This window comes from Pleurodeles waltl, chromosome 1_1 (genome assembly GCF_031143425.1).
Source record: "Pleurodeles waltl isolate 20211129_DDA chromosome 1_1, aPleWal1.hap1.20221129, whole genome shotgun sequence".
Taxonomy (NCBI): Eukaryota; Metazoa; Chordata; class Amphibia; order Caudata; family Salamandridae; genus Pleurodeles; species Pleurodeles waltl.
This window is the reverse complement of record NC_090436.1, coordinates 265,211,293-265,238,641: the sequence shown is the minus strand read 5'-3', so window position 1 is coordinate 265,238,641 and position 27,349 is coordinate 265,211,293. Positions and strand designations below refer to the sequence as shown.

Below are 27,349 nucleotides of genomic sequence, written 5' to 3'. Positions count from 1 at the left end.
TGTGGAACACTTTCCTGAATCATAAAACAGTTCTGTAAGCGTAACAGTGTTACATCATGGGTGGCCTGAACTCTGGACTTGTCCAGTGCAGCCATTTTTTTTAACCTTTTGAGGTTTTATTTTGATCTTTGCAAATTCATATCTCTGGTTCCCACATTGGATGTTTGCTGTTTTGGTGTAATTTTAAAGATAACAATATTTCCTATGGTTCTATAAATTGGTGTTGGATTTTTATTGTGTGTTGTCTTTTACTTATTTACTGTTTTGTTGATATTACATGCTTTACACACCTGTTTCCTAAGTTAAGCCTAACTGCTCGTGGGCCAAGCTACCACGGGTTGAGCAAAGATTAATTTATTGACACCTTGATTGGACCTAGTGGGGGACTGTGGACTGTTGCTAAGTGTAGGTACCTACCTGCCCTTAAAAATAACCCACTTTCCAACATTTTAGGTGTGCAGTGGTGGGATCCAGTAATTGTGTTTCATATCATCATGCAGTGTTTAAGTGAAACAAGATAAAAATCCTACAAATTGACGTAGAAGAAAATTGTTTTAGATTTATTTCAAATTTGGATAAATGTTTTTAATTACTTCCTTTCTGATATTTTTAAATTCTTCTGATCAATTTGTACCAAAGTTTTTTGTGACCCAAAACTAGGGATACCATGGTGCTTAATCTGGCTAGCCTACGCACACTCACTGCAGCTAAACATATGGGGGGTTATTCTAACTTTGGAGGAGGTGTTAATCTGTCCCAAAAGTGACGGAAAAGTGACGGATTTACCACCAGCCGTATTACGAGTCCATTATATCCTATGGAACTCGTAATACGGCTGGTGGTATATCCGTCACTTTACCGTCACTTTTGGGACGGATTAACACTCCTCCAAAGTTAGAATAACCCCCATGGTGTTGTGCAGAAAGAACGGGTTACCTGCTGCTAACAACCCTAGGAAGGCAGAGATGGTTAGGTCCCTTGAAGCCTGGGCAGTGCTAGTGGAAACAGAGAACGCCTCAGAGATAGAAGGTGAGGGGGAAGATGTCCTCTCAAAACCTCCAGGAGGAGGAGGATGAATGTCACCTGTCCCTAAGTTCAGAGATCAGGGCCCAGTCCTGAACTAGTGGGAGGGTCTCTAGTATCCGCCCAAGAAGAAGCAGAACTGGTCCTCAGGGAGAGAGAGAACTTGAGACCTAGTTAGCCTACATAGCTTTACCGGCAGAGATGTTGGCCCTGGAGAAGAAGTGGGCAAGAGAAAAGCAGAGAGATGGTGGCAGTGAAATAGAGTTTGAGATGTCCAGGGGATGATTGGGTTTTGTCCTAGACTAACCAAGGGGATTGTTCCTATCTATCAAGAGGGGGATGACATTGACAAGTGGCTGGCAGCCTTTGAGAAGGATCTCAGGATGAGGAAAGTTAGGCCTCAGTTCTGGGGTTCACTGTTATGGAAACTGATCCCAGTATCTCCTGCCCCTAGGGAAGGATGAAACAGAGTCCTATCCCAATATGAAGAGATGTCTCATGCAGAAGTATGGTCTTACTGCATAGCAGTACAGGATAAGGTTCAGGGACACCCAGAAGATCAACACACAGTCCTAGCTTGACTTTGTTGGCACCTCAGTTAAGACATTGGAGGGCTGGATACAGCATAACAAAGTAAATTCTTTTGAGGGGGCTATACAATTTGATCATGGAGGAGCACACCTTGACTAATTGTATCTCAGAGAAGTTACAACAGTATCTATTGTACTCTAAGTTACCTAGTCCCTTTAGATTGTGTTGAAATTCATGATATTTGCTTATCTTGATTGGTTCACATGCAGAACTTCTTGCCTGTTCTCATATTATAACTAAGAAAGTTTCACATGAATGTTTGTTTTATGTTCCAGTATTGATACCCATGTTCATCCATGCTCATATGAACATCTGGGTTGCTCTTGGAATGTATTAATTTAAATGTAGGCACACAAGTAGCATTTAGTTTACATTTAGAGTTAGTGGGCACAGATACAGCCAGTTTAGTAGGGACTTACAAGTAAAACACGCCAGGGATATATACATATACTTTTCCCCACAAAGAAGATAAAGCTGGCAATATATTTCTCTTTCACAGCATCAGCAGTCCTGACACATTTCGGTCTGAAAAGACCTTGATCACAGGTGACACTGATTGCAGTCAAGCCCTTGATCACAGGTGACACTGATGGCAGTTCTAATCTAAGGGTGACCACTATATATATATATATATATATATAACCATAGGAGTTCATGTGTTATAGTTAGAGTAGCTATAACTTGTGCTCTAAGGTAACTCGCGCCTGCCATGCGCTGCCAATTACCCACCATATTACATTTCTGATGACACCTTCTATGAAATAATTAGTACTATCACTGCAACTTTAAACAATTAATGCTATCAAATGTACTTAACCAATATTATAAAACCCATTGGAGTGTAAGAATAATAAATATATTATGTCCACTCTTGTTTATGCAACAGTTGGAAAGAGTTGGACTTCGGAGGGGTTAGATTTAGTGTTTCTACTCCAATCACCACAATATTAGTGAACGTGTTGGACTTTAGAGGAGTTAGATTTACTATTCCTACTCTAGTCAGTGAAAAAGAAGGGAAAGTGTTGGAACTCACGGAGGATGAAATTAACTTTTCCCCCTCCTTTTGATTTCAAAGGTGTTAAAGTGTTGGACTTTGGAGGGGTTAGATTTGCTATTTCTACTCCAAACAACACAACAGGAGGTAAAGTGTTAAATTTCAAAGGGATAAAAGTTACTATTCTTACTCCAAACAGTACAACACTAGGGAAAGTGTTGGACTTCAGTGGGGTAAAATGTACTATTCCCACTCCAGTCTCTGCAACAGTAGCAAAAGTGTTGAACCTTGGATCCCCGAACTAAAATAAAATTAAATCAAATAAGTATTCCACAATTTATATATTTAAAATCCAATTAAATATATAATAAATAATATTTAATAGATAATTCATTATTACAAAATTAACTTTTAATCTTATTGCATCCCGCAACACAAATACAGGTAAAATAAATCAGTATTCTACATTTTACATAATTACAAATCAATTAAATAATAATACATTGTTAATTATTACTGAACATCCCACCCTACACCCCTACAAACCTAGCAGCCCACAAATAAAATATAATTAAAACAAATAAGTATTCCTTAAATTACATAATTAATTAAATGAAAAAATGAATTATTTAATTAACAATTAATAATTATTTTTTACTTGATTATTTCTTAATTAACTTTCCAACCTACACTCCTGCAAACCTTATAGCTTGCAAATAATATATAATGAAAATAATTCAATATTACATAAATTACATAGTAAATATCAATCATATAATTAAATAAAATTGATGAAATAATTCTTAAATATTTATTACCTAATTAACTTACTACTCTAACCCCAAACAACAATTACCATAAAAAAATTAAAATTAAAACAAAGTTGAAAATCAATTAAAATGACAAGCTATATATTAAAAACAACTAATAACATATAAACAATAGTAACACACATTATTGTAGCAATTAAACCACATTAAAATAATTACAAAATTATATTTCTTACCACAATATTACTGAAAACGATATTAAAACCATCAACATTATTTACAACTATATTGCTTACCTCAATAATTCAACAATGTTTCTGCATCACAATATTTTTGTCGCAATATTTAATTTGTAATATTTCTGTCTCCAGATTTTTTTAAATCAATATTTTGTCCAAATACCCATCCTCCTACACATAAGTACATCAAGGTAAATAAATTCTTGCACTGCAGTGCTTCAGGTCGGCCAGAGGGCTCATCCTACACGGGATCCTCATGGACGTTTTGTATATCCTGCTTTTGACTTGGTCTTGCGGCATGTAATCCCCCAATCTCAGAGCACATGCTGCCAGCACGAACAGGACTTGCAAAAGTGGTAGAGGTTTTAAGGTCTAAGCTGAACCTTGATGGACCAAATCAGATGAGGCTTGGTGTGTTTGTTCCTAGTGGTGTGCTTTACCACCAGGAATGTGGAGCATGTTGACCGGTAATATTCAATTTACACATTGTGTTAAACATGCATGTCAAGGACACGAAAATGTGAACCTTCCCTGGAAAACTGCAGTAACATGATCGCTTTCCAGTGGCATGTACAACTGAATTTTTTAGGTTTAAGTTACATGTGCTGGTAAGTGTGAAAAGAACTGCTTTTACATTCAATTGTGAATACTGACTATGTCACTTTTAAATGTTTATCCTTGACGCTTGCAGACACACACTTATGCCCTTTACTTGAGTACAATCTGATTTGTATGTTGAAGTACCACTGTTAAACTCTAAAGCAGCTAGTCTTCAGCTGATGAGTACAACTACTGGTATGTTTTTAGTGCATAAAATATCTCTGTTCCACTTACGCCAAGGCTAATTTTGCACAGTGTATGGATCAAGAGTTAGCTCGAGCGCAGACCGAAATCTGGATCATGGTGACAGTAACATCACTCAGTAAAACTGACCACACATTATAAAATTCTAATTATTGATGGCTTAGTCAATATGAAGTGTTTACTCCAGAATAAACCTTCTCTGATAGCTGTAATAATGCATAACCTGATAAGAAGTGGTTCCAACAGATTCTATGAGCAACGGGCATTACCTCTCTGCTCGTATTTAAGGCCTTCATTTCCTGAAATAAACATATCTTCTGCAGTGCCTCTATGTTGGATTTTCTGTCCTCTCTGGGTTTGTCACGAGAATGTTTGAGGGCCAAATAAGGTTATAACAACTATCCAATTCACTAAAACAAGGGGAATGTTCTCCATCCATTCCGTGGTGTTTGCACTCACTTGCGTATGCCTTACTAAAAGTCTCTCAAGTTTCTGCAAATGTAACTTACGCATGTCAGTAGATGCATTTGTAAACCTCAGTATTAAAAATGCTGATTTACACAATGAGTGTCCATATATTGTGCAAATTGTGTGTTTTTAGTATTTGACATTGTATGTCTTTTCATAATCAAATATTTTTCCTAACATTTTCTACACACTCCTGTGTAAAATTGAACTATAGAAGTATTTTTTTCACACATACAACACATACATGTAGAACTGTCAGGTTTAAGTTTCATGTGCTGTAAAGTATGGGAAATATTTGTGAATGTCTACAAGGTTGTATCTGAGTGAGTATTCATCACCTTTTCATGGAATTTTCTTTCTCACAACCTTGACAAACCCAAGGCAATACTGGGAAGAGTGTCATAGATAAAAAGCCATGTGAGTTGAATTTATGTTACAGACAATTAGGCCTCATTACGAGGCTGGCAGGCCGATCGCCAGTCTGCCAACCCTGTGGTGAGAAGACCGCTGCAGACATGGAAGTCTTCTCACCGGGTCTATTACAATTTTCCCACCAAGGTTCCCCCCCGTCAGCCCAGTGGGGAAGGTGCAGTAGTATTGCTCCTGGCTCGTAGTAGAGCCGGCAGCAATGCTGCCGCATGCAGGGTACACCACCACCCTTGAAATGCTCACTGTCTGCACAGCAGACAGTGCACATTTCAAGGGTGCTGGGAAGAGGACCCATGCACTGCCCATGCCATAGGCTTGGGCAGTGCAGGTGCCTCCCATGGGCCTCCGCACTTGTTCTCTGCCAGCCTTTTCATGGTGGGGAAACCACCATGAAAAGGGGAACAAGGTTGTAATCAGCACTACGGTGCTGAGTTTAGTGCCGCCGTGGCTGACTACAACTAAGACTGCATTCAGCCTATTGGTCCTCCTGCCACCGTGGGCCTGGCGGTCCTAGGACTGTCAGCCTTCTAATGAGGTTTGTCATTTCATTTGAGCAGGATGTAGGTATTCATCTGTGAACACACCTGGGAAAGTTACAATTATTTGAAATTGTATGGCTGACCTATTACATTAATTCTTATTTTATATTTTCCCCTTTGTCTTTACATTACAAGTTTTATTTTCAGAGAACGGGCCTCATTACAAGTTTGGCAGTTCCTGGACCGCCATTGCGGTGGTCAGACTGCCATCGGGTTTATGGTCGGACTGCTGTACTATGAGTCAAGTGGGCCTACAGAGCAAAGACCACTGTGGCTCCGCCGGCAGGCAGTACAGACCACCACGGTCATGACACTGCACCAGCAGGCTATCGGAGCCTGTGTTTCCACTGGACATATTACAAGGTTGCACACCGCCAACCACCACGTCTCAGAAGGCGGAAGTGAACAGCATAAAGGGAGACATTCACCTGCAGGTAGCCTCACTCATCTGTTGCCACTATGGAGCCCATCTCAAATGTTCTTCCACTGCTGATGATCCTCAAAGGTGCAGGAAATTAACACCACCATGGACACCACCAACCCGAAGTACACACACCTACCTGTATTATAAACCTTAAAAACTGATCGTAGTGCTGTCATCCACATCATAAAGGGGGGCACGCCATGGCCACCAAGTACATGTCACATCCCATACACAGTCCGAAACATATAGCAAGACTGACACATTCACAGTCTCACAATATGCCCCCTTTGGGCAGCTCACTCACACTGCACTGCAACACTAACAAAAACAAACGACCACACATCTCTGACACAGGGACAGTGAAGGATACACAACATTTCCTACACACCAACAACCACACAAACATCACACACACAAATCCAACTCACACACTCATATTCCACACAGGCCAGGGGCTATTGTCACATACAACAGATATATATCAATGTGTCGTGGAACACAAACATTAAACAGCCCTGCAGTGGACACACACAGGGGTACAATGCACACAATACTTGCATAATTGAGATAGGGGGACACCAGGAAGGCGCATCATTGCATTTATACACACATATACATACATTCAACAAATACCCTCCTCTTGGGGGACACCAGCACTGCCCACAATGTCACAATCTGCAAACAACAACAAATGGAGCAGCAACCAGGCTAAACACACACAATTGTAGGCACAAAACACAAGTTAATCAGGGACAACATTGAGATAGAAAAGAAATGTGATTGGACAGTCCAAATAGATTTGCCCCAAAATAGCACTGTGTTGTGCTAAACTTGACTCCCATCTGCCATGGAGCCCCAACAGGAAGTGGCATCAAGGGGGCAGGCACCTCAGAGATTATCCGGATGAGGGGATGCGGGGTGGACAGATTCTGGAGAGGGGCGTTTGGGCTTTAGCTTGGGAGGGTTGGTCTTCTTCTTGGGAGGGTTAGTCTTCTTGGTGTGGGAGATGTATGGTTGCTTGCAGAGGGGAGGCCTTGGAGGTGGAAGGGATGGCCTGGAAGCTTGGTGGGTGCCTCTTGGGACTGGGACTGGGATGGGAGATCAGGGGTAAGGTTAAGGTCTAATATAAAATATTTTTAGAGGCATAGGGGATTTGGAGTGGGAATAGGGAGGTGGAGGGGGGACGGAGGGTGGGGAATGACTGGCTGCCATCAGTTAGGAGGCCAGAGCTTGAAATGATCACTGTAGGCCAGCCATTGCACCATGAATGCCTTCCAGGACTGCATTGGTTTGCTGGAGTTGGGTTGCCAATCCCTGGATGGCATTCACAAAGGGTGACTGACCCACAGAGATACCTCTCAGGAGGTCAATAGCCTCCTCACTGAGGGCAGCTGGGCTAACAAGGGCTGGGGCAGAGGTGCCTGAGGCGAATTAGATGCCCACCCTCTTAGGTGAGCAGGCATGGCCAACTAGGAGCAACAGAGAGAGCTGTGTTAGAATGGGAGGTAGCAGACAAGGATGGTACTAGGGAATTATCTGATGGGTCTGCTACCTCTAGGGAGAGTCCCCTGGAGAAGGAATCTGATGATAATGATGAGGAGGTTCTGGTGTCCCCCCTGGCTCTCCCCCTCACCCTCTGGGCCACTAGGTCCCTCTGTGACAGTTGTGTCTTGACTAGATGTCCCATGGCCAGATGCTTCCCCACTCAAATGTGCCCTGTCTACTCTGTTTGCCAGTGCTGTTGCTGCAAAGACAAAGAGGAATAGGGCCCTCACAGAATAGGGTCCTCACATGTTCATGAACACAACCGAACAACAGCTTTGGTTAGCAAGCATTATCATGATGTCAGGTAGGCCCCAGCAACAAATTCCACCTACGTGGCTCATACATGTGCCATACCATATGAATGCATGCCATTCAAACTGTCAATAGTTGCCCACAGGAAAATTAGGATCTCAGAAAACTACAATTGCATGGCTGAAGTCAACAAGAAGGAGACCTCATCACCCACAAAGCTTTGTCCCATAGAGTGGACCTCAGTTACTTGTTGATATACAGTTGTAAGCCACTGCAAAGTCCATTCCCACAGATCCCTCACAAGGCCATGCATGCATCGATTTGTCACATACATAATGACCCTACAATAAGAAATGATGCTCCAAAATTCAGCCACATTGATGACAAAAGTCCAATAGCTTGGAGAAGGTGACATGGAAATACAGGTCATACTGGAAAAATATCAGCAATTTACACTTCACCAAGTGATATTTGTCCCAGTGGAGTCAAAGAAGTAGTATCAATATCATACAGAAAGGCCATACACGTGGCAAGGAAATGACCACTGTAAACATCATGTCCAACATATCAGGGAGTGATGTTTCCAAAATAACCACACAATGAGTGAGCACATCCCGGGCTAATCACCACTAATGACTTGCACCCCTTACAATGACATACTCTGAGTGCATCAATAGAAGCCATTAGTCATTTGCATATTGGATACACACAGAAGTTGCAAGGACTTGTAGAAGGCCCACAACATATTGCCCAATGGAAAACTACATCACCGTTCCCATCATGGTCATGCAAACCCAGATGCCTATCTGTGGATGAAAGCCTGTACCCAAACGCATGTGTCTAAAACATAACTGCAAGTCACTCCATAATCATGTCAACAGTTAGGGCACATACCTTAACCTTTACACATGTGCAGTGCATTTTTCCATCTGATGCCACATCAAGGTCATAGAAATGCACATTGTGGCTCAAAACCGTAGGTCTACCTGTCATGTCCCTCTTTGCAACTGCAGTTGTACATGCTAAATGACATGCTATGATGCATGAGGGAATGTGTCAGCCAATAAACAATGGTGAAGCACTCCTGTATGTGGCACTACATGAAATGTAGCCCCATAGTAAATGTACTATTCCACAAACAGCTTTCCTTGCACACATATGTGAGGGAATATAAACATCATCCCATTAGCATAGGTAGACCATAGATGAAACTGCTGCTTACAAATGTTTTCTAAAGAGTAGGGGACACATGCTGACATGTATGCACAAGGAATGTTGGTAACAGTGATGCCACATAATTCATGTCAATTGGCATTCCACACTTACCAAGGGAAAGTAGTGATCTATAACTGTATACAAAGGGCTTACATGTCTGTTGGACACCTTCACATCACAGACTGTAGTGAGGCACCTGCAAACATCATACACTGAAAAAACATGCTTCTCGGTGGCAGATGCTAACATACACATTTACACGGACACATGGCTGAGGACACTGATCCATCACCTACTTACCTGTGGCCTGGAACACTGAGGAGTAGTGGTCTGTTGCATGGAAAATACACACACTACAACAACAAACAGGACATGATTGATAAATGTTCACAGCCATATGTGGTCCTTTCAGAACAAGTGGTGTGAGGAATCCACACAGTTTTGCCCTAGTTCCCTAGTCCAATAGTCAAGGCACATCAGTACAAAACAAATGACATGTCAACACAAACAATCTCTCCTCTACTGTGCGACACATGGCTCATCCCTAATAGACAGGGAAAGCAGTCAGAACCTCACTTAATCATTTGGCTATGGGACAGGCAGGAATATGCCATATACTCACCCCCTTGTGGCTGCTGCGCTGCCCTCAAACACCAATCAAGCTCTGGATAGGCCATTGCCAGAATGTGGGCCACTAGGGGTGGGGTGGGAGTCATGGTCTGGCACCCCACCCACATTGGGAGAATAGCCCCAGCTGGGCCTCCGCAGTCTTCTGGGCACAGCGTCTCAGGTCCTTCCACCTCTTTCTGCAGTGGGTGCTCTGCAGCTGGGTCCGCACCTTCTTGGCGATGGCTCTCCTTATCCCTTTCTTTTGATGGGTGTTGACCTACATGGATGCAAATTACAATCAAGAGGTCATGATCACAAGTTTCATCACAAATGGTTCAGTCACATACATGTCAGTTTCATCAAGCTAGAAGTTTCCTATTTTGTCAATACTTCCCAAGTGTGACATACAATCCAATAAATATAGGGACATGACTACAGACATATATTTCCCAATCTGCAGACCAACCCACCACCCTGCTCAGGCCATAAAATGAGTAGGCAGGCTTACTGACATCTTGTGGGACTAGAAACCTGACAGAGATGTGAGCCACTATGAGACACCTCACACCTCTGTGGCTTCTGCAAGGTAGACTCCTTAGACATGAATGTACCGTCACATTCACACACTGTGAGAATGACTGTCTGCATAGAGTCCCTACAGGCTAGTGGCAGAGTACAATCTCAAACATTACACATGGGTAACAATGAAAGCACTGCCATGCTGGGTACAGCGAGTGTCTACCCTGTCCATGTGTGGACATTTGCAATAACAAATGCAGACTCATGTCACTTCAGAAAGTGGGGTTCTGTGTTATGTATCTGTACCACAGAACACATTTTTGGACATGTGTCCATCCCACAGAGATAGCACCCAAAAAACAAAGGCATGCATTGACCAGTTTCTGCTATGTAACCAATCTACTACATCACATATCTTGGTCTCCTCGGAATCAACATACCATCTGCACTGTGGAAATGTCAGTTATGCAATGAGCCTGCACAGGGCAAACATGAGCTCTATGAAGGTGACAACAGGGCTGTGGGAGTGAGGGACCTGTCAGGAGTCTGAGACACACATTGACAATGATGCTAAGTGCACATCTGACACAGATCACTAAGCCAACCAGTACCTATTCCCAATCTAATCAATGGAATCAGTCTTTCTGGGCAACATACTACAACAGAGACTCATATTGGCCACATGACAGGATCTGCTGGTGCATAAGGAGTGGGTACAGTGTCTCAGTTGCACAGCCACAGTGATTACACCCCAGCCTAGACTATGACCCATACTGTGAGATACATGTGACATGCCCTGGTCTCTGCAGGCTGAGCAGACAGATCCTACATGATACTACATTCCCATCACCTCCATGCATTACACTACATCATGAAGCCAACAGCAAATTGGTATGTGTTGTGTGGGTGGCAACCTGGAGGGCAGAGAGCATGATGACATGCCTTACAAGTAACAGTCCAGCAAGGACAGATTTGTGAAGAAATACCTGTGGCAACATACATATATCTCACATTACTTACAGCTGACACATACAAGATGCATACTCAGCGCATGCTGTCATGCACATACATGATGTCTCACAAATCCAACATTCATGAGGAAAGTGATGTCAGTGGATGCCTGTAATGTCACCTCACCTAGTAATGTGAGGTGATCCAAGGTGGATCTGGGAACACATTGAACACACACACCACAATGTGAATGAACTCAATTTGTGTCACTGGCCACCAATACATGCACATTGACTCTCCCATTGATGCCACACAGACTGTACATACAGGCACATGAATATTCGGTGTGCCACATATGGACACACTCTAACCTGTGAGGAGGGAAAGGATGAAGAACAACAGATAAAACTGCTCACATAAGGCACTTACCTGCTTCTCTGGTGTACCACAGAGCTGTCCAGACAGGGGTAGGACCTCAGTCACCAGCCTCTCCAACTCCTCTTGTGAGAAGACAGGGGCCCTATCACTTGCTGGATGTGGCATGATTACTCCCAGAGGTGGTACACAGCAGCTCGGTTGTAGAGGTGTTGCTGGCAGCAGTGTCAGGACTCAAGTGAGGGTTTTTGCAGAACATGATGGTAACATCTGCAACTTACATGGTTGTCACCGCTTGCTGACACAGCCATTGACCCACGACTGCCACTGGCAAAATTGTTAGCCTATGACTGTGTCCACCGTGGTTGCAACCGCCTACCAATATGACAACTTACACTGGTGGTCACAAACTGCTCCTAATGTGCAGTGGAGCAGGTCAGGCAGCCACTATTTTAGTGCCATGAAATGCGGGATCCGGTTATTAACACTTAATCACACCTTAGAAAATGTTGTATTTTGCACATAAATCTGCTCGTGGATGTCCTACCACTCAAACAGCATTGTTGTATGTTGTAGGCCACAGATGGCAATTTACAGTGGGGCACAGTCTACCCCGTCAAAGGTCATTTTTGTGCTCTGGACATCCAGTCACATTCCAAGTGACATTTGTGATGCAAGCCTTGGATTTAGGTAAAGATATACAAAGTGTACACATGTGTGGTAACCCAAGGAGGTAACATGTGACCCTTGTTTCATTAGCAGCTGTGATGTATTCTGTTTGCATGTCCATACCTTCTAACTTGTTTTGTCTTGAGTGTAAGTATGCCATGTGATTTAATGACTTGACATGCATTATGTATGTTGCTGTGGACACAATGACTAATATCGGACCTCATTTCCTGTCATACATAGGTACCAAGGGAGAGGGAAGATGCGACAATCACCGGTATACCATCCACTGCCAGACCTTCAGCCAATGGAAGGAAGACATATCATCCTTCTGTATCGTCTGAAGTGGCTAAAGATAGTGGATCCATGTTGTCAGTTGAAGCCAGATTTGATGCCAGCCATTAGTAATCCAAACACCATACCACCCATTGTACAAGTCATGTCAGTGTTGCACTTCCTAGCCACACAGTCTTTTCAACATTCAGTGGCCCAAACTGGTAATATATCCCAACCTAAGTTCAGTCTGGTGTTGAGGGATGCCCTCTCTGCTATGTTGAAACACCTGGACAGCTACATCCAGTTTCCCCAACATGGGGATTTAGCCCATGTCACAGCTGACTTTTATGCTTTGGAAAGGATCCCATCTATGGTGGGAGGTATTGATGGCACACATGTTGGCTTGTTCCCATGCTAATGAAGAAGTATACCATTCCATCAAAATCCAAGTTGTATTTTTGTCGGACCTGTACATTTCACATATCTTTGCCCATTTTACGGGACCAGTCCATGATGTCCTCATCATGCAGAACAGCACGATCCACCAGCTGATGTCACAACTGGCTGTTTAGTAAGACACATCTGTCCTGTTTGTGTATGTCTGTAATGCCTGGTGAGGATTTTTGATAAAAGGGACTCATTGTTGCACATATGCCCAATTCATTTACAGGAGACTCAGCATATCCAAACCGTCCCTGGTTGTTGACGCCATTGAGGAATACAACTACGCCAAGAGAAGTCTGCTTCAATGAGGCCCATGTAAGAACAAGGCAGGTAGTGGATTGGGCTTTTGGGCTCCTGAAGGGCAGGTTTAGGTGTCTGGACCGGACTGGTGGAACCTTCCTCTCTCCCCCAAGAAACTGTGTAAGATCATTGTGGCCTGCTGCTTGCTCCACAACATTTCCCTGTGGAGGAACATCCCATACATCCCAGAGGAGGGGAAGCTTGCAGTGCCACTGGGTGAGCCTCTTGAAATTCCAAGTGAGGATGACAGTGGTGAAGAGGAAGGAGCTGACTTGCAGGAAGAGCTCATCAATAACTACTTTTCTTGAGTGTAAGTATGTCATGTGATTTAATGACGGTGACTGTTCGAAGGCCTGCAATTGTCAGAATGTGTGGATTAGAGTATTCTGGCATAACAGTGAGGAGGTAATGCTCAGCAATATTTAGCCAAAGGGTGCTTGAAGAGTTAGCCTCTGACATATCCCCAATTTGATGTGGTTGCTTTGTCTGTATCAGTCTCTTTGGAATGTAACTTAATTTCCAGATGCTTGCTATGAGATTTCTGTAATAGGTATGTTTTAAAATCTATGCTCCTTGTTTTGTCTTTGTACAGGTACCTTCACCCTGACATCCTCATGTGGGCATTTCAGAGTTGTGACATTGGCAGGTATCTGATGCTGTTCCGACATAGGAAGTGGACATGGATTGTTCCAGGTAATGTGGGTTACAGATTTAGGGTGTATGAGACTTGTTCCAAGCCAGCTTAGACAGCATGAGGGTGGAAATACTGAAGTGCACGTTTACTTGTTTAGTGTGATGTGGTCAGTCCATTTCATGTGTGATTATGTGGCCATGAAATCTGTTGTCAGCAAATGCAAGCCAGCTATTAACCCTTCACAAAGGCTAAACACTCGTCTTGTATGACAGGTATGTAGCTGTAGGTATGTTTCATCATTACAGGCCACAGTGGCAGTGTCACAACACTGACATATGTTTGTCATATCTCCAGATGCAGGGTCATTGGGTTATGATGGACCTGTGATCAGGGACTGTTGTACTGCCCTCTGTCTGTATCTTGGGATATGTGATGTTGGATTACTTGGTTTTGGTATGCGATAAAGCTCAAGCTGGTGACACCTGTCACTTCTCTGTTTGCCTATTCTACAGGATAGTGTCTGAGAATACTCTTCCTTCTGTGGTCTGGGGCACTGTACCTCGTACGTCTACCTTGACACAATATGAGTCAGCCACAATGACAGTCCAGACATTCCAAAAGCCTTAGTGCTGGATAGTGAAATACAATTTTTGGTGTAACCAGACACTTGTAGCAATGTGTTTGTGTGTGTTGGTTGTAATCCTTAGCAGGACACTGTACCTGTTACACATCCCTCATTGCACTAGTATCTTACATATACATCATTAGCTTTATGTGGTCTTGCATTTCTACATAGCAACAAATGAAACAGAAGCAAGCAAACACAAACTTTGTGATAGGTGATATTTCTTGTGGATTTGCACATAGTATCCATATAAGGGACATGACGACACAGAATAGTAAAGGGTTCAGTTATGCTGGATGCAATCATTGTAGTAGATGCCACAGCATTGCAAGTTGAAAATCCACTTTTACTCCTCCCATAGGAAATGGAGGGTGGTTGGAGGACAGTCAAATGAGTTCCTTCAGAAGAGGTCACTTGCTGGCAGTGGTTGGTGCCTGGCCATCTGCACCTCCTGAATTTTTAGCTGGACGTCCCAGCATGTGTGAAAGGGAGCTGCTACAGAGGCAGGGATTTTTGTGGCGGTCGATGAAGAAAGGCCTGGTATCACTGCACCAAAGGAAGAGGTAGAGTGTTGCTGATGATTCCTGATCAGGGCATGGCTAATGTCCCTCAACATCCCTTTTAGGGAAGCCAGGTTGGTGTTGGTTCCCTCCCACTGTTAAAGCTATCTCTGTGGATGTCCCTCTGCAGCTGCTTGATCTTCCAGAGTTTGGTTACTACCTTGCCTATCACGGCTTGGGACTCCTGATAGACCCCAAAGAATTGGCTGATGGTGTCCTGGCCAGGAGCATGTCATGTCAGTCCCTGTACTACACAGACTATACAAATATTATCCTCCCAGGTGAGTACACTTCAATTGGGATTTGACAGACAAGGGTGTTTGGACTCTGGGCTGGCTGAGAGTAGTAACAGTAACCGAGCCTCCTGGCCTTAGCAGTCATGACAGGCCCCTGTACTACATACAGCATACACATGTTATCCTCCCTGGGGAGTGCATTTCAATTGGGAGTTGATAACTAAGGGTATTTGGAGAAGAGGACACTGGGCTGGCTGAGCGGAGTAACAGTAACTGAGCCTTCTGGCCTTAGCAGGCATGACAGCCCCTGTACTGCATACAGTATATGTTATAAATGGGGTTTCTGGTTGGCTAGGGTATGCACCTCAGCCAGGCAGAACCTACCCACTGTAGTCAGGGCAAGGGAGTTACACGTACAAGATAACCCCTGCTCACCCCCTCGGTAGCTTGGCACGAGCAGTCAGGCCTATCCCAGAGGCAATGTGGAAAGCATTTGCACAACACACACAACACACGTGACGCACTATCCCCACCACAAAGGAAACACAACACCAGATTATATGAAAATATACTGTATTGTACACAACACCATTATTAGACCAAACATCACATATCAGTACTATCCTGCTACCTTAGCAGTTGTCAGAACATTACACATTAGTTAATCTGCAAACTAGCACTAGTCACATATAACACACAGGTTACTCAGTATTCTGCAACATAAGCAGTAGTCAGGAAACACATTATTACACTAAAGCACATCATCAAGCAGGTAGGCAATATATATACTCCAGTCTGTAAAAAGAACTTAGGATATATCTTATTTCCTAGGAAATACCTCGTTTTGATGATGCAGGCACCTCTAGTGCCTAGGAGAGCATGGGGGGGCCCCCAGCATTTCTGCGCACACCACAGGGGTCACACTGTGCTCCTGAGGGAGAGGGGAGGTAGGCACCCTTTCCTTGCAGAAAACGGGCCCCTCCAGGGACCCGCAAGTTAGATGGGGGCCTGCCTCGGCCTCCTCACACCCTGTCCTCGGGGTGTGGGCCAGGCGAGGCCCAACAATAGTCAGCGGTGAGGGCCTCCGTTGAGGTCTCCCTTCTCGGTCTCCAAATTGCCCACTGTTTATTAAGGAAAACTGGAGCGTCCGGCTCCTACTGCAGAGACCGGGGAAGGGGGGCGCTCCCCGCGCCTTCCCCGAGTCCTGCAAGGTTGGAGGCAGCCGCCCTCATCCCCGGAGCGGCTAGCCGTGAAAAGCAGATAGAGGCCATGCCTCTTCTCACGTGCTGGGCTCCTCTCCGGTGCCGAACCTGTGCCTTCCTGGGTCGCGGCGGTGATCCCCTTGGTAACAGGGGAGCCGGCGTGGACCCCGGGGGCACTGCTCGAATCGGCGGGTCCCTGGGGGCACTGAAAGGAGCGCATCGGCTCCTCTCTTTCTCCTGAAGTTCCCTGGGGCTAAAACACAGCGCGCTCCGAGGCGCTTCAGTAATTCACAGGGCCCGGCTGCGGCGGTGGTTTCTTTTTGCCCAAAAAAAGATGAATAAACGCAGACAGCAGCACGCAGCACCAGCAAGGGGAAGCGCTTTCAAGCGCCAAGGAAATCCCCTAAGAGTGCTTAGCTTGTCAACAAGGGGAAGCACCCTTCTTGCTTCAGGGTGAAATGTAGGAGTCAGGGGCCACAACACCCTGCCACTGGGGAGCAAAGTTGTAAGAAAAGGCTCACAGGTGAAGGGCCCGGCAACAGGCCAGCACAAGGAGTATGCAGCAAGTGGCAGGTCCCCTTCAGTGACCAAGCAGGTCACAGGTCAGCACAGCAGCAGTAGTCCATGGCGGTTCCTGGTGAGTTCTTCCAGCATTTCTGTGTCCAGTTCAAAGAAGATTAAGGCCCATATTTATACTTTTTGACGCTAAACTGCGCTAACGCAGTTTAGCGTCAAAAAGTTTTGCGCCGGCTAACGCCATTCTGAAGCGCCATGCGGGCGCCGTATTTATTGAATGGCGTTAGCCGGCGCAAGCAGACCGGCGCTGCCTGGTGTGCGCGAGAAAAACCACGTACACCAGGCAGCGCCGGCGTAGGGGGAAAATGGCGCATGGGCGTCTTAAAATGGGGCAAGTCAGGTTACGTCGAAAAAATCGTCTTAACCCGACTTGCGCCATTTTTTAACGACGCCCATCCCCCATCAACATGACTCCTATCATTGTAAAGATAGGAGTCATGCCCCCTTGCCCAATGGCCATGCCCAGGGGACTTCTGTCCCCTGGGCATGGTCATTGGGCATAGTGGCATGTAGGGGGGCACAAATCAGGCCCCCCTATGCCAAAAAAAAGTATAAAAAAAAATAAAAAAATACTTACCTGAATGTCCCTGGGGTGGGTCCCTCCAGCCTTGGGTGTCCTCCTGGGGTGGGCAAGGGTGGCAGGGGGGGTCCCTGGGGGCAGGGGAGGGCACTCTGGGCTCATTTGGAGCCCACTTGTCCCTTAACGCCATGCCTGACCCAGGCGTTAAAAAGCGGCGCAAATGCGCCGTTTTTAGCCACGCCCACTCCCGGGCGTCTCTTTTGCCCGGGAGTATAAATACCACGTAAAGGCCTGGGAGTCATTTTTTAGACGGGAACGCCTCCCTTGCATATCATTAACGCAAGGAAGGGGTTCACGCTAAAAAATGACGCACATTCCGGGAACTTTGGCGCTATTCGCCTCTAACGCCATAGTATAAATATGGCGTTAGTTGGCGTTAGTTTAGCGTCGAATTTGCGTCGAAAAAAACGACGCAAATTCGGCGCAAACGGAGTATAAATACGGCCCTAAGAGTCTGCAATGGCAGGGAGAGGAGGTTCCAGACAGTTACAACTGGTTCTGGAAGTGCCCCCTCTGTCCTTCAGCACAGGCTGCAAACATCAGTGGGGGGTTAACGACTCTATTGTGTGAGGCCAGGGCACAGCCTTTACAAATGTAGGTGAGCTCCGCCTCTCCCTTCTCTCAGCCCAGGAAGACTATTCAGTATGCAGATGCACCTCTGTGACAACTCCACCCTCCCTGTGTACAGGCTGTCTGAAAAGTATGCACAAAGCCCCAACTGTCACTCTGACCAGACATGGATTGGAGTCAAGCTGCAAAACACCAGAGTCATAAACACAGATAAATGCGCACTTTCTAGAAGTGTAATTCCTGTAATAGTAATAAAAAATTACACCTACACCAGTAAGCAGCATTTATTAGCACCATCACAACCATACCAAACACACCTACGCTAACCCTCATAAATCAGGCAATACCCCTTACACATAAGGCAGGGCATTTCTAATGCAATCCTATGAGAAGGCAGCACTCACAGCAGTGAGACACCAAGTTAGGCTGTTTGTCACTACCAGGACAGGCCACGCAACCTGGCACATGTCCTGCCTTCTACATACATGGCACCCTGCCCATAGGTCTAGCTAGGGCGTACCTTCGGGGTGACTTACATGTAGTAAAAGTGGAGTTCTTGGCCTGCCAATTAAATTTAGATGCCAGGTCCCTGTGGCAGAAAACTGTGCACACAGGCCCTGCGCTAGCAGGCCTGAGACAGGTTTGAAAGTCTACTTCAGTGGGTGGCGCAAGCAGCGCTGCAGCCCCACTAGTAGTATCTAATTTACAGGCCCTGGGTATAGAGCTGCCACTGTACAAGGGACTTATAGGCAAATTAAATATGCCAATTAGGTATAAGCCAATCATACCAACTTTAGATGGGAGAGCACCTGCACTTTAGCACTGGTCAGCAGTGATAAAGTGCTCAGAGTCCTAGAGCCAACAGCGAGAGGTCAGAAAAAATAGGAGGAAGTAGCCAAAAAGACTGGGGATGACCCTGCGTAAGGGAAAAAGTCCAACAGTATAAAAATGTTATCCTCCCACGTGAGTATGCTGCAATTGGGAGTTGACCGACAAGGATTTTTAGAGAAGAGGACACAGGGCTGGCTGAGTAGAGTAACAGTAACAGTGCTTGGTGGGAGTTGTAGTCATGTCAGTCCCTGTTCTACACAGACTATGCAAATGTTGTACTCCCAGGTATGGACACTTCAAATGGGAATTGACAAAAGAGGGTATTCGGAGAAGAGGACACTGGGCTGGCTGAGTAGAGTAACAGTAACAGAGCCTCCAGGCCTTAGAAGTCATGTCAGTCCCTGTATTACACAGATTATACACATGTTATCCTCCCAGGTGAGTACACTCCAATTGGGAGTTGAAAACAAGGGTATTTGGAGCAGAGGACACTGGGCTGGTGAGTGGAGTGACAGTGAAAGTGGCACAAGTTGTGCAGTGAGCATGCATTAAACAACATTGTTGTGACATATTTTTGTGTTGTGAATTACTAGACTCCACTCCCCCAGATATTCCTGTCAAGCCCTCCGGATGCAAGAAGGCTTAGACCTTCTCCTCCCAGTGATGCAGTTGAGTGGGAGTGCCATCGCCAGCCTTCTTGGCCCACATCTGGTGCCCGGAGACCAGGGAACGGACCTTGTCCCTGAGGACATTCCACCTCTTCTTGATGTCCTCCTTTTTGCACAGGGTAATGCCTACATCACTCACTCTGTTGACAATCTTGCCCCATATTTCCATTGTCCTATTGAGGGTAGTGTGCTGGACTTGGGCTATGAACAATTGTGGCTCTAATCTTATGATTTCATCCACCATGACTCTTAACGCTTCATCAGTGAAACAGGGATGTTTAATACATGCCATGGTGGAAAAAAAAAAATAATATATATATATATTACAGTGACAGTGACTTACTAAAGAGGGGTTGTGCCAAAGGGTGTGTCTAGACAAAAGTGTGTTCAGGGCGTTGTATTGGATGGTGAAGTAAAGAAAATGGTGCCTGGTATCTGTGCATTGTGGGAAAAAGTCGATCTGTCCTGCTGTGTCTTGCTGTGAAAATGCAGAGGATTGCGGTGTGTGAAGTAGTTGTTTTATAGTTTGATGTGCAAGTGTGTCAAGGGTGGCAATGTGTGTCAGCTGTGTTTGTTTCAAATTCATCAAATGTGCTGTTGTGTATTACTTTGGTGACCACGGACTGCTGTGGTTCAGACTGCCATGGGTGCCCGCCACTGCGACTTTGCACTTGTAAACCACTTATTATAATACAGTCAGTGGTTGGCTGTGGGCCTGTTGATGCTGGAGTTTGAACTGCCTATGTCAGGGCCTCCATGCCGCTGGCAGTCTTTGGTCCTGCCTGTGCAACTCGTAACAGGGCACTCTGGGAGACTGCCAACATGGTGGTCTTTTCAGGACCACCAAAATGGCGGTCTGGCAGTCCAACCGCCAAACTAGTAATGAGGACGTAAGGCCCTCAAAATAAGAAGTGATGCAAATCTGGACTCAAGCACACTTTGTAGTTTATCTCTGCAAAAATCCTAGAGGTCATAGTAATAACCTGGCAAAAGAAGCCATGAATAAGAAACAGTATGTACAGGGAGTGCAGAATTATTAGGCAAATGATTATTTTGACCACATCATCCTCTTTATGCATGTTGTCTTACTCCAAGCTGTATAGGCTCGAAAGCCTACTACCAATTAAGCATATTAGGTGATGTGCATCTCTGTAATGAGAAGGGGTGTGGTGTAATGACATCAACACCCTATATCAGGTGTGCATAATTATTAGGCAACTTCCTTTCCTTTGGCAAAATGGGTCAAAAGAAGGACTTGACAGGCTCAGAAAAGTCAGAAATAGTGAGATATCTTGCAGAGGGATGCAGCACTCTTAAAATTGCAAAGCTTCTGAAGCGTGATCATCGAACAATCAAGCGTTTCATTCAAATTAGTCAACAGGGTCGCAAGAAGCGTGTGGAAAAACCAAGGCGCAAAATAACTGCCCATGAACTGAGAAAAGTCAAGCGTGCAGCTGCCACGATGCCACTTGCCACCAGTTTGGCCATATTTCAGAGCTGCAACATCACTGGAGTGCCCAAAAGCACAAGGTGTGCAATACTCAGAGACATGGCCAAGGTAAGAAAGGCTGAAAGACGACCACCACTGAACAAGACACACAAGCTGAAACGTCAAGACTGGGCCAAGAAATATCTCAAGACTGATTTTTCTAAGGTTTTATGGACTGATGAAATGAGAGTGAGTCTTGATGGGCCAGATGGATGGGCCCGTGGCTGGATTGGTAAAGGGCAGAGAGCTCCAGTCCGACTCAGACGCCAGCAAGGTGGAGGTGGAGTACTGGTTTGGGCTGGTATCATCAAAGATGAGCTTGTGGGGCCTTTTCGGGTTGAGGATGGAGTCAAGCTCAACTCCCAGTCCTACTGCCAGTTCCTGGAAGACACCTTCTTCAAGCAGTGGTACAGGAAGAAGTCTGCATCCTTCAAGAAAAACATGGTTTTCATGCAGGACAATGCTCCATCACACGCGTCCAAGTACTCCACAGCGTGGCTGGCAAGAAAGGGTATAAAAGAAGGAAATCTAATGACATGGCCTCCTTGTTCACCTGATCTGAACCCCATTGAGAACCTGTGGTCCATCATCAAATGTGAGATTTACAAGGAGGGAAAACAGTACACCTCTCTGAACAGTGTCTGGGAAGCTGTGGTTGCTGCTGCACGCAATGTTGATGGTGAACAGATCAAAACACTGACAGAATCCATGGATGGCAGGCTTTTGAGTGTCCTTGCAAAGAAAGGTGGCTATATTGGTCACTGATTTGTTTTTGTTTTGTTTTTGAATGTCAGAAATGTATATTTGTGAATGTTGAGATGTTATATTGGTTTCACTGGTAATAATAAATAATTGAAATGGGTATATAATTTTTTTTGTTAAGTTGCCTAATAATTATGCACAGTAATAGTCACCTGCACACACAGATATCCCCCTAACATAGCTAAAACTAAAAACAAACTAAAAACTACTTCCAAAAATATTCAGCTTTGATATTAATGAGTTTTTTGGGTTCATTGAGAACATAGTTGTTGTTCAATAATAAAATTAATCCTCAAAAATACAACTTGCCTAATAATTCTGCACTCCCTGTATATTTGAGTGGCGAAACTGGATTCGCTCATTATTTCCCACAGATTTACCGTTGAGTGATAATACTGCACACTAAATTCAACTGCTCTCATAAGGAAAGCCTATGTATTTTGTTTTCAAGGACATATAAATACAATACGTATATGTCACATTACATCTTTTAAAGTGGTAACATAAACCTCTGTTTAGTAATACATCACATAGGTTTAGTATGCTTTTTTAAATTCTGTATGTAAATGTTTTGGGATTGAAGGAGCAGAGTATGTAAGAAAATATACATATTTTACACTACACCTCATCTAACAATATGTAGATTTCCATTAACAGAACACTCTGCCCCATGTTCCTCCTTCAACCTTCCAAATGCAGAGTATCCCAGCTTAGCACACTCTCACATTTGTTGCTTACTATATATAATGGTGTCTTGAGAAAGAATATCTATTTTTAATAAATGATAGCTGCATATTATGTCTCCAATTGTAAATAGTTGTTTATTAGTCCTAAATGTTATAGAGAGACACGCTTAAGCATGCAATATGATGTGTAATATTTTTTCCAGGGTTGTGTTGTAAATTTAGAGTTAAAATAAGCAAATGAAGGAAAATACAAAGATATGTTGTGAATGTGTTTAGTGTATTCAATCACAAATAATAAATAATATGAGCAATGAAACACATCATAAATTTGCTGACAGACCAATCCAAAAGCAGCTGTTGACCTTCTTTCCAATCCCAAGTCAACAAATTATGCCTGTCCTTGAATGACTCGGATACATTTTCCCAACAAGCAATGTACTTTCTATTGCTATATAAATGCAGGTTTTGCTACTGGTTGTTCTAAATGAGTGCATCAATTAGTAGTAAATCATCCACTCTGCTATGTCATCTGCTATGGATATTGCCAGCACTTACTGAAAATACCTGCAACTACTAAACCTTCAAAAATACATTTTGAGCTCACCATGCAATTTACAGAAAACACCCTCTATCCACTCTAGTGATAAAAGTACTTTATTGGGTTTTTCTTCTTAATGATCTGAGTTTATATTCTGTATCTTCTGCTTGATTGAAAAAAGTCATTGATGAAATAAAATATTAAAGGATAATAAGGTATCAAAAAATAGGGCCTGATTTAGATCTTGGTGGTCGCACAACCAAGCTGCATCGGTGGCAGACCAGAGAAGACCGCCAAGTAGAGAGTATTCTGCCGACATATTTAGATGTATTGTGGCTGAGCTAAAGACTGACACAGGCATTTTCTGACAGAGGGATGACATAGCTGGACCCAATAGACATCAGACAATGCCAGTAGCCGTGGTATAGAGGTAAGCCACACACACACACACCTCTACCCTTCACATATGCGTCCCCCTACATCACACATGACACAACAAACCATTATTCATTGCCATGACACCACAACACCTATGTGCCGCAAACTCACATACACATACATCCATCACACAATATACAAACACTAGTGACACTTCATCCACATACAACACAAACACAACAACCAGCACACTCATCCACTCAAACGCACGCACACACAAGCACAACTACACACATCATGACAGTGACTGCCACGCAACATCATTCATCTGAATGTTGCATGAAGCAACACAACACACAACACAAAATACACACAACATCCACACCATATGCAAGTGGTAAACATCCTGACACAAGCACATTACCCACTACACCTTCCTCCACCTCACCCAGCTGGTCGCATTGTACACACAAATACATGTTCTGACTCACACACACATCTCAAGCACAACATAACAGGTACATGTCCTCTTGCAATGTGCACACATCGGTACAGTTGGCAAGTGTAATTGTACCATCATTGTGATGCAAGCATCCATTTGGCAATAAATACCAACACCATAATGGCAGTTGTGCATGTGTTTGATATGTGTTGTGTATCAGTGTGTCCCCGCCCATGTCTAGCCCACCCACGTTCCCTACATATTCATGTCACAGTAATTAAAAAAAGAATGACTGTAACATGTATATGTCTGCAGTGGTCCTGGTCCATGTGTAATGACACCCCACTTACACAGCCAGTGCGGGTTGCCTATCTTCGTGTCTAGTGACAGGGGTCGTGTTTACTCTGGGGTCCAATTTCAGCAGTAACAGAGGATCCTGTCATGTTGTGTCCAGCTGGAAACTAAAGGAGAATCAGCAGTCAGAATTGGAGGTCAGACTGCCACTTTTTGCTTGCTGGTAGGGCACATCCAAATCTGCTTGGCGGTAAGTGTGGCTGGAGTCCCGCTTCCAGCCACTTTTTCCTATGGCACTGTGGTGGACAATAGGAATGCTTGTTGGAGTCAGTGGGAATTGGGCAGGTTAAAATCTAGGGGACCGCCATCATCTAAATATGGTGGCCGGACCGCCAAGGCGGCATGACTGTTACTGCTAACATCTGGGTCAGGCCCATAGTCATGCAGTGGATGAGAGATGGCCAGGAGTTACAGATGAACAGATTTACAGGTGGGCAGAGGTAAAGATGGATGGATGGATGGATGGATGGATGGATGGATGGATGGATGGATGGATGGATGGACGGAGGGAATTGAATCTTTACCACTGTCCTAATTTCTTTTTTGTTCAGGGTTGGTAGTCACAAATGTGAAAAACTATTTTGGACAAAGTGAGAAACCTAAATTTTCGTTATTTTGCTCTCTCCCCTCTTTTTCTACTTCCTTGGTGCATGCATTGGCTGTTCCATTTTAGTGGCTCTGATGGTTTTTTTTTAACTAGCTTGTCTCTGTACCATCATTGGAAAGGACTTTTGTAAGCCCTTACCCAGGGCGCTTGTTAACAATGGGTCCAGCTCAATTGAATAAATAGGAAAATGGTTCTTACAAAGCCTTACAAGACAGAGGATGTTATGTATTCTCAAGCCCAAAAACACAAAGTATAGGACATGATTATCACCTAAAACTATATTCAGTTGAGTGAGGAACATGTCAAAGGACACTGTTCCAGAGTTGCCTTCTTGTAAACTAGTTAGGCAATCAGGATCACCATGGAAAACAGTATCTTCAACTTTAGATCCATAACCTTTTTCAAGTTGGATCAAGACATTGTAGAAGGATCCTGAGGCTCCCCAGCCCGGGGTAACTGTTCCAAAAGCAAACAGTGTATTGAAGAAGTTGCAAATGAAAGATGTGTCTATCCTGTCACTGGGAATGTCCTCAATCCTTCAGACTAAAATAGTACCCTGATACTCCAGCCTAGTACCTTTGTTGAGAACTTTACTTCCTTCAAAGTTAGGACCAAGTAGCATGCACAACATTGAAGGTAAATAAACACAGTGAGTGTACTTTGATCATTGCCTGATTGTAGTTGATGTTGATGAGTTAGGTATCTTGATTACTTATAAAGGAACGCTGCTCCTTTACTGAGGCAGCATAGACTATGGCTTTTGTAAGAGAAATGATTCTGTCTACATGTGACTAGTTAACCTCATTATATGGTGGGTTTCTGGCCAGAGCTGTGAGAAAAATAAATTGAGAACTGAACTGTCATACTGTAATGTTAAGCATAAGACTTGTTTCCATCTCGTCTAATTATTTTAGTGCTCATTTTGGTGTATGCATGGAAAAGTCGTAAGGTTCATTGGGAACAATGGAAACATGGCCTGTTTAAATTAACACAACATAATTCGAGGACAACTGCAGCATCGATGTGTGCACCTTTTATCCTCATTTGTTCTCCATTTACACCTGCTACTGCTTGAATCATCTGTATTAGGACCAGTGATATCCATTGTTTAAATCAAGAGAAGTTGCAATTTTGTCAGACTCCTCTCGATCACCTCTCATGTTAAATAACTTTTCTCTATGATTTATCAAGTGTAAATTTGTTTGGTCCCCAGTAGGCCAACTGCTACTGCAGTTCTGACTATTTGCTGTTTAGCCCTGAGTCGTGCTTTAAAAACTAATATAGACACGTACCATATTCTGAGTATCGCTATACCCTTCAGTAGGCATCATCAATACAGTATTGGAGCATAATATTGAATGGTTGACGCTGTTTTATTTCATTGGGAGTATTTTTTATTTTTTATCCAAAAGGATTCTCATTAAATAATTCTTTGTATCATGGTCCTTCTTTCAAAGATCTGGTCACATGTCTATGATCACACACTGCCATCATAAACTTATGATGGGCACACACAATAGTTGCAATCTGTTGCAAACACCCCAGACAGTGAATACACAGCTGTACTTGTCCATCCTGCTTATATAACTAACAGGTGCATGATCAATACTTAGGCATTGTCTTAACCATACTTGAGTATCGGATGGGTGCATGGGCGTCAATTCAGTAAAATGCCAGGGGTAGCGTAAGTAAAATCACATGCCATTTAACCTCTTAGCTGCTGGGCCTTTTCCCCCCCCAGTGCTGAGCCCTTTTTTGGCTATTTGGGGTAGTTCGCGCTTAGGGCTTCATAACTTTTTGTCCACATAAGCTAACCACGCCAAATTTGCGTCCTTTTTTTCCAACATCCTAGGGATTCTAATGGTACCCAGAGTTTGTGGTTTCCCCTGGAGGAGACCAAGAAAATAGCCAAAATACAGTGAAAAATTTGTTTTTTCCAAACAAATGGGAAAAAAGGGCTGCCGAAGAAGACTTGTGGTTTTTTCCCTGAAAATGCCATCAACAAAGGGTTTCTGGTGCTGAAATCACTAACTTCCCACCTTTCAGGAACGGGCAGACTTGAATCAGAAAACCACATTTTTCAACACAAATTTGGCATTTTACTGGGACATACCCCATTTTTACTATATTTGGTGCTTTCAGCCTCCTTCCAGTTAGGGACAGGAATGGGTGTGA

General features: G+C 44.0%; 1 protein-coding gene across 1 annotated transcript in view; it reads left to right on the top strand.

Annotated features, from left to right (window-relative positions):
* Positions 1 to 27,349, top strand: part of HCN1 (hyperpolarization activated cyclic nucleotide gated potassium channel 1) — a 982,006-nt gene that overhangs the window by 499,820 nt on the left and 454,837 nt on the right. The gene's annotated exons all lie outside the window — the stretch shown is intronic.